Here is a 9896-nt window from a genome sequence, read left to right on the forward strand (position 1 = left end):
ATTGGGGACTTTTTGGATAGCATTGGAAATGTAATTGAGGAAAATACCTAATAAAAAAAAAAAGGAAAAAAATAAAAGAACCTACATAGGCTTCTGATGGAAAGTCTGCGACAGAATACTATAATTCATAAAGATAGACTCAGCCAGGTTTTCAGCAGTCCTGGTATACTCTTCGTTCATTTTCTCAAACCTTCCCTTGGCCACATATGTTTTACTTATAATTTCAAGTTGACAATAGTTGCCCTTGAAACATAGAACACATTACAAGAAGGCATGATATAGAAATCCCCCCAGGAGAGAGCTGATCTCCAAGGAGTGCTCTCACTACTAAGCTCAGAGGTGAGATCACAACTTTCATTTAAATAACTGCCCAAATTGGGACGGGCCAGAAGTGCACAGGGCACAGGAACAGTGAAGCAGCTGGGATAGGATCCATCTGGTCTTTAACTCCACAAAGGAGCTAATCCAGGCAAGAGCTGGTCTTATCAGGAGTACTGACACAGGCTTACAGGCTCACAAAAAGGAAAAACTCCAGGCAGAGACAGCAAGACCAACTAACACTAGAGATGACCAGATAGCAGGAGGCAAGCACGGAGCCTTACCAACAGAAACCAAGGCTACTTGGCATCATCAGAACCCAGTTCTCTTAGTACAGCAAGTCGTGGATACCCCAACATACTGGAAAATCAAGATTAGGATTTAAAATCACATCTCATGATGCTGATAGAGGACTTCAAGAAGGTCATAAATAACTCCCTTAAAAAAATACAGGAGAACACAGGTAAACAGGTAGAAACACTTAAAGAGGAAAAAAATCCCTTAAAGAATTACAGGAAAACATAACCAAACAGGTTATGGAATTGAACAAAACCATCTAGGATCTAAAAGTGAAAATAGAAACAATAAAGAAATCACAAAGGGAGACAACCTAGGAGATAGAAAACCTAGAAAAGAGATCAGGAGTCACAGATGAAAGCATCATGAACAGAAGAAGCGAGAATCTCAGGAGCAGGAGATACCATAGAAAACATTAACAGAACACTCGAAGAAATGCAAAATACAAAAACTCCTAAACCAAAATGTCCAGGAAATCCAGAACACAATAAGAAGACCAAATCTAAGGATAACAGGTATAGAAGAGAGTGAAGATTCCCAAATTAAAGGGCCAGTAAATATCTTCAACAAAATTATAGAACAAAACTTCCCTAACCTAAAGAAAAAGAGCCCATGAACATACAAGAAGCCTACAGAACTCCAAATAGATTGGAACAAAAAAGAAATTTCTCCTGTCACATAATTATCAAAACATCAAATGCACAAAATAAAGAAAGAATATTAAAGAGAGTAAGGGGAAAAGGTCAAGTAACATATAAAGGTAGACCTATCAGAATAACACCAGATTTCTCATCAGGGAATATAAAAGCTAGAAGATCCTGGACAGATGTCATCCAGACCCTAAAAGAACATAAATGCCAGCCCAGGCTATTATACCCAGTAAAACTCTCAATTACAATAGATAGAGAAACCAAGATATTTTATGACAGAAACAAATTTGCCCAATATCTTCACCCAAATCCAGCCCTTCAAAGGATAATAAATGGAAAACTTCAGCACAAGGAGGGAAACTACACACTAGGAAAAGCAAGATAATAATCGTCTTTTAATCTTTTAACAAACCAGAGAGAAGATAGCCACATAAATATAATTCTACCTCTAACAACAAAACTAACAGGATGCAACAATTACTTTTCCTTAATATCTCTTAATATCAATAGACTCAATTCCCCAATAAAAAGATATGGATATACTAACAGACTGGATATATAAACAGGACCCAACATTTTGCTGTATACAGGAAACCTCAGTGCCAAAGACAGACATTACCTCAAATTAAAAGGCTGGAAAAAAGTTTTCCAAGCAAATGATCACAAGAAACAAGCTGGAGTAACCATTCTAATATTGAATAAAATCGACTTTCAACCAAAAGTTGTCAAAAAAGGTAAGGAGGGATACTTCATACTCATGAAAGGTAAAATCTTCCAAGATGAACTCTCAATTCTGAACTTCTATGCTCCAAATACAAGGGCACTCACATTCGTAAAAGAAATTTTACTAAAGATGAAAGCACACATTGCACCTTACACAATAATAGTGAGAGACTTCAACACCCCACTTTCATCAATGGACAGATCATGGAAACAGAAACTAAACAGAGCCACAGCAAAACTAACACAGGTTATGAACCAAATGTATTTGACAGATATCTATAAAACATTTCATCTTAAAAAAAAGAATATACCTGTTTCTCAGCATCTCATGGTACCTTCTCCAAAACTGACCATATAATTGGTTACAAAACAGGCCTCAACAGATACAATAAGAGTGAAATAACCCTGTCCATCCTCTCAAATCACCAGGGATTAAGGCTGGTCTTCAATAACAACAAAAACAATAGAAAGCCTAAATACACATGGAAGCTGAACAATGCTCTACTCAGTGATAACTTGGTAAAGGAAGGACGGAAGGAAGGAAGGAAGGAAGGAAGGAAAGAAAGAAAGAAAGAAAGAAAGAAAGAAAGAAAGAAAGAAAGAAAGAAAGAAAGAAAGAAAGAAACAAACAAACAAAGAAAGAAACAAAGAAACAAAGAAACAAAGAAACAAAGAAACAAAGAAACAAAGAAATCACATTTTAGAATTCAATGAAAATGGAGCCACAACATACCAAAACTTACATGAGCAGTGTTAAGGAGGAAAACACATCACTCTAAGTACCTCCAAAAGTAAACAGGAAAGAGCACACACTAGTAGCTTGACAGCACATCTGAAAGCTCTGGAACAAAGAGAAGCAAATGAAAGCAGGAAATAATGAAACTCAGGGTTGAAATCAACCAAGTTAAAAAAGAAAGAAAGAAAAAGAAAAAGAACTAGACAAAGAATCAACCAACATAGATATCAAGAATATCAACAAGATAGATAAAACCTTAACTAGACTAACCAGAGGGCACAGAGACAGTATCTGAATTAACAAAATCAGAAATGAAAAGGAAGACAAAACAACAGAAACCAAGAAAATCCAAAAAATCATCATATAACTCTACAAAAGCCTATATTCAACCAACTAGAAAATCTGGATAAAATGGATAATTTTCAAAACAGATATCAGGTACCAAAGTTAAATCAGGATCAGATAAACCATATAAACAGATCATTAACCCCCAAAGAAATACAAGCAGTAATTAATAATTTCCCAACCACAAAAAGCCCAGGAACAGATGGATTTAGTGCAGAATTCTATCAGACCTTCAAAGAAGACCTAATACCATTGCACTTCAACCTATTCCACAAAATAGAACGGAAGGAACACCACCCAGTTCATTCCATGAAGCCACAATTATGCTTATATATAAACCACACAAACACATAAAAAAGAAAGAGAACTGGAGACCAAATTCCCTTATGAATATTTGTACAAAAACAGTCAATAAAATTCTCACAAACTGAATCCAAGATCACATCAAAACAATCATCCATCATGATCAAGTAGGCTCCATCCTAGGGATGCAGAAGTAATTCAATATACAGAAATCCATCAATGTAATCCACTATATAAATAAACTCAAAGAAAAAAAATACATGATCATTTCATTAGATGCTGAGAAAGCTTTTGAAAAGTCCAACAGCCCTTCATGAAAAATGTCTTGTAAAGATCAGGAATTCAAGGCCCATACCTAAACATAGTAAAAGAAATATACAGCAAACCAGTAGAAAACATCAAACTAAATGGAGAGAGACTTGAAGAAATCCCACTAAAATCAGGGACTACACAAGGCTGCCCACTTTCATCCTATCTATTCAGTATAATACTCAAAGTCCTAGCCAGAGCAATTAGACAACAAAAGGGGATTAAAGGGATACAAATTGGAAAGGAAGAAGTCAAAATATCACTATTTGAAGATGATATGATAGTATACTTACGTAACCTCAAAAATTTCACCAGAGAACTCCTAAACCTGATAAAAATAAAAAATAAAAAAATTAGCAAAGTGGCTGGATATAGAATTACCTCAAAAAAATCAATGGCCTTCTTCTACTCAAGGAGAAACAGGCTAAGAAAGAAATTAGAGAAAAGACACCATTCACCATAGTCACAAATAATATAAAATACCTTGGTCTGACTCTAACCAAGCAAGTGAAAGATCTGTATGATAAGAACTTCAAGTCTCTGAAGAAAGAAATCGCAGAAGATGTAAAGATCTCCCACACTTATAGATTGGCAGGGTTAATATAGAAAAAATGGCCATGTTATGGAAAACTGATTCAATACAATCCCCATCAAAATTTCAACTCAATGCTTCATAGAGTTAGAAAGAGCAATTTCCAAATTCATCTGAAATAACAAAAAAACCCAGGAGAGGGAAAACTATACTCAACAATAAAGTTCTGGGGGAATCACCATCCTTGACCTCAAGCTGTATTACAGAGCAGTACTGATAAAACTGCATTGTATTGGTACAGAGACAGGCAGGTAAATCACTGGAAAAGAACTGAAGACCCAGAAATGAACCCACACACCTATGATAAATCGATCTTTGACAAAGGAGTTAAAAACCATACAGTAGAAAAAAGACAGCATTTTCAACAAATGGTGCTAGTTAAACTGGCAGTTAACATGTAGAAGAATGCAAATTGATCCATTCTTATCTCCTTGTACAAAGCACAAGTCAAAGTGTATCAAGGACCTCCACATAAAACCAGATACACTGAAACTATTAGAAAAGAAAGTGGGTTAGAGTCTTGAGCACATGCACACAGGGGAATATTTCCTGAACAGAACACCAATAGCTTGTGCTCTAAGATCAAGAATTCACAAATGGGATCTCATAAAATTGCAAAGCTCTGTAAGACAAAGGACACTGTCAATTGGATAAAATGGCAACCAACAGATTGGAAAAAGATCTTACCAATCCTACATCTGATAGAGGGCTAATATCCAATATATAAAAAGAATTCAAGAAGTTAGACTCCGGAGAAACAAATAACCCTATTGAAAAATGGAGTAAAGAGATAAACAAAGAATTTTCAATGGAGGAACACAGAATGATTGAGAAGCACCTAAAGAAATGTTCAGGAGTAGGGGGGGGGGGTATGGGGGACTTTTGGGATAGCACTGGAAATGTAAATGAAGAAAATACCTAATAAATAAAAAGAAAAAGAAAAAGAAATGTTCAACATCCTTAATCATCAGGGAAATGTAAATCAAAACAACCCTGAGATTCCACCTCACACCAGTCAGAATGGCTAAGATCAAAATCTCAGGTACAACAGATGCTAGCAAGGATGTGAAGAAAGAGGAACACTCCTCCATTGTTGGTGGGATTGCAAGCTGCTACAACCACTCTGGAAATTATTCTGGTGGTTACTCAGAAAATTCAACATAGTTCTACCTGAGGACACAGCTATACCACACATAGGCATATAGCCAAAAGATGCTCCAATATGTAATAAGGACACATGTTCCACTATGTTTATAGCAGCCTTATTTATAATAGCCAAAAGCTGGAAACAACCCGGATATCCCTCAACAGAGGAATGGATACAGAATATGTGATACATTTACACAATAGAGTACTGTTCAGCTATTAAAAACAATGACTTCTTGAAATTCTTAGGCAAATGGATGGAGCTAGAAAAATATCATCCTAAGTGAGGTAACTCAGTCACAAAGAACACACATGGTACACACTCACTGATAAGTGGATATTAGCCCAGAAGTTCGGAATACCCAAGATACAATTCACAGAGCACATGAAACTCAAGAAGAAGGAAGACCAAAGTGTGGATTCTTCTTTCCTTCTTAGAATGGGGAACAAAATACCCATGGGAGGAGATCCAGAGACAAATTGCAGAACTGAGACTGAAGGAAAGGCCATACAGAGACTGCCCCACCTGGGGATACATCCCATATACAGTCAGGAAAACCCATACACTTTTATGGATGGCAGCAAGTGCTTGCTGACAGGAGCCTGGTATAGAAGCATCCTAAGAGGTGCAAATGCCTGACAAATACAGAGGTGGATTCTCTTAGCCAGCTATTAGACTGAGCGCAGGGTACACAATGGAGGAGCTAGAGAAAGGACTGAAGGAGCTGAAGGGGTTTGCATCCCCATAGAAGGAACCAACAATATGAACCAACCAGTACCCACAGAGCTCCCAGGGACTAAACCACTAACCAACGTGTACACATAGAGGAACCCATGGCTCCAACCACATATGTAGCAGAGGATAGCCTTATCTGGCATCAATGGGAAGAGAGGTCCTTGGTCCTTTGAAGGCCTGATGCTGCAGTGTATGGGAATGCCAGGAAGTGGGTCTGTGAGTGGGGGAATACCCTCATAGAATCAAGGGGTTTACAGAGGGGAAACCAGGAAAGGGGATAACATTTGAACTGTAAATAAAGAAAATATTTAATTAAAAATTCAAAAAAAGAATGCATGATGTAGTATTTGACTAAAATTGTGAGATCTCAGATGAAGGGAACTTTATCTCTATAATATATCTCTAACTACAGAAAGAAAAGTAAATGAATAAACAAATAGTTTTTTTTTGTTTTTTTGTTTTTTTTTTTTTTTTAGTGACCAGCTAATGTTAATACATATGACTCTGCCCTGAGCAAATCTCAGTGTTATACAAAACCACTGGCATGCTTCAAATCAAGGTAACTCAATCAATTCGTGCAGAATTTCTTTGTAGCCAGTTGAAAAAAAAAAAAAACCACACACACACACACACACACACACACACACACACACACACATGTAATAGGTTAAGCCAGAAGCTATAAGTTCTACCTCCTTATCAGGATGCTCTAGCTTTCAGGGTAATGACAAATTTGAACCATGAACATCTCTACAATTTATCGGGCTTTTAAATTTTTTCCTTAACATAGAATATTTGAACACAAGTGGCAAGTGCATTTCATAAACATTGACCCATGAGATGATACAAATGGATGGAGAGCCAAGGAATAGCTCACAGGGCCCACGTTTTAAAAATAGCTCCAAATGCAAATCAAAACAACCCTGGGCTTCCATGTCACAACAGTCAGAATGGTTAAGATCAAAAATTCAGGTGCTGGCAAGAATGTGGAGAAAGAGAACACTCCTCCATTGCTGGTGGGATTGCAAGTTCCTACAACCACTCGGGAAATCAGTCTGGTGGTTCCTCAGAAAATTGGACATAGTACTACTGGAGGATTCCTCAATACCTCTCCTGGGCATATATCCAGAAGATGTTCCAACTGGTAATAAGGACACAAGCTCCACTATGTTTCTAGCAGCCTTATTTATATAGCCAGAAGCTAGAAACAACCCAGATGTCCCTCGACAGAGGAATGGATACAGAAAATGTGGTACATTTACACAATGGAATACTATGCAGCTATTAAAAACAATGAATTTATGAAATTCTTAGGCAAATGAATGGATCTGGAGGATATCATCCTGAGTGAGGTAACCCAATCACAAAAGAACACACATGATATGCACTCACTGATAAGTGGATATCAGCCCAGAAACTTAGAATACCCAAGATACAATTTGAAAAACACATGAAACTCAAGAAGAAGGAAGACCAAAGTTTAGATACTTGGTTCCTTCTTAGAATGGGGAACAAAATTTCCATGGAAGGAGTTACAAAGACAAAGTGTGGAGCTGAGATGAAAGAATGGACCGTCCAGAGACTGTCCCACCCAGGGGTCCATCCCATAAAAAAACCACCAAACCCAGACACTATTGCATATGCCAGCAAGATTTTGCTGACAGGACCCTGATATAGCTGATATAATAATAAAGTAACACAAATAGTCATTTTAATTGGATCTCCAAATTTTCTCATGTTGTTAGTAACTGAAAGCATAAAAAACAATCCTACATCATGTTAATTTCAAATATGTGTGGTCTCAGGTAGCATGTTCCCTATAAATCATCCTATGGGCTTTCATAGACAAACTTTAAAGGAAGCTTTGGTTCTAAATGTGTGGTAGAGAGCATCATAAACATCCCATTTAACCATTACACTCAACAGAGATAAGAGATCTTTCTTTATCAGAATATTAGCAGTAATGTGGCAAGCTAAGAAGACAGAATACCCCTCTTTGCAGATCTTCGTTTTAATAGGTGAAGAAGTGGAGTATGGAGAGAGGGGAAAACATTTTAAAAATGGTAATAGGAAAATGTAAAGAAGAAGAAGGAAGAGAAGAAAAGGTGAGAAGATGAAAGTGGAGGAAGTACAAACAGAAAGGGAAGAAAAGAAACAGATATGTGGTAGAAGGGATTTACAGGAGTCTTTCCCTGTTTAGGTTCTTTATACTCAGTCATTAAAGGAGCTAAAACTCCTATCTTTTGGATGTCTCCAACTTGGTCCTATGTACCATTTCAATACTAATATTACTTGGGACATAACTTATGCTGGGCATGGTGGTGCACGCCTTTAATCCCAGACCTAGGGAGGCAGAGGCAAGTGGATTTCTGAGTTCGAGGCCAGCCTGGTCTACAGAGTGAGTTCCAGGACAGCCAAGGCTACAGAGAAACCCTGTCTCAGAAAAAAAAAATTAAAGATACTATTTGAAGTAAGAGTTGATTAACCTTTTTCAGTAGTATTGGTTTAATCAACCACTCATTCTCCTGATGTGGTACATTTACAATTTATGAATTTTATTTACAAGGTTAGGTTGTGACAGAAGAGAATAAATTGCTTACTGAATCACCAATTACAAATTCTGTGATACTAAATATGACTTTGAGTAAATATTTTTAAGTTTATGGAAAAACTTCTAAAATATTTTCTTAACCCAAAACTAATTCTCTAGTTACCAGAACAGAAGCAAAGTTGGAATTATTCTGCTTGTTCAGGAAAGAAGCATTTAAATTATAATCCATTCTATTCTGTTGTATTAGGGGATTGATCAGAAAATGATGATCAGCTGAATATGTATAAATTATAAAATTTGTTGATTTGTAGTCAGCCTCAGAACAAACAGCACAAGACTTGTAAATAATTATTATGCTCCATTTTATTTCTACTATCATATGTGCATCATGATAATTTACAAACTCAATAGAGAGAAATACAGTGAAATAAAAAGACAAAGAAAATACTTGCTTGAGTTCTGATTCTGCAATTTGCTAGCTATGTGACCTGGGACAGTTGATTTAATCCAGCTCAATGTGTTTCTTGATATAGGAATGTTTTGTAGGGATAAAGCAGGGTGGTGTCTGAAAACATCTGTTCCATCTAATAGTCGAACAAAATGCTCAAAATGAGGTCCACTTCCCTGGGGCAACACAACAGTGTCATGGTGCTTCATCAAGGATGAATTGCTTTCTAACATCAGTCTCAGGAAGAGAGTTACACTGCCGCTGCAGAGAGTACAAAAATAATTCTCTCAAGCCTCACTGCAGAAGACAGAACACTGTATAGGAAAGGCAGAAGAGACACAAGGCAGAGCACAGAGGGGAAAAACACTAGCACTCCTAAAATGGTATAATAATACAGCAAATACTGCAGGAAATGTGGAAGAATATAAGCTTCAAAAAAGATCAGCTGAGCTGGGCAGTGGTGGCACATGCCTTTAATCCCAGCACTAGGGAGGCAGAAGCAGGCAGATTTATGAGTTAGAGGCCAGCCTGGTCTACAAAGTGAGTTCCAGGACAGCCAGGGCTATACAGAGAAACCCTGTCTCAAAAAACAAACAAACAAACAAAAGATCAGCTGATGCAAGGAAGCTGATGATTGTCTCCTGTGCACAGGGGCGAAATACAAATTAGGAGGCTTACAAGCATTAAGGAAAGAAGGACTGTTATTAAATAAAAGAATCAGAGAGAGAAAGAGAGAGAGAGA

The sequence above is a fragment of the Mus caroli genome, chromosome 6 (genome assembly GCF_900094665.2).
Source record: "Mus caroli chromosome 6, CAROLI_EIJ_v1.1, whole genome shotgun sequence".
Taxonomy (NCBI): domain Eukaryota; kingdom Metazoa; phylum Chordata; class Mammalia; order Rodentia; family Muridae; genus Mus; species Mus caroli.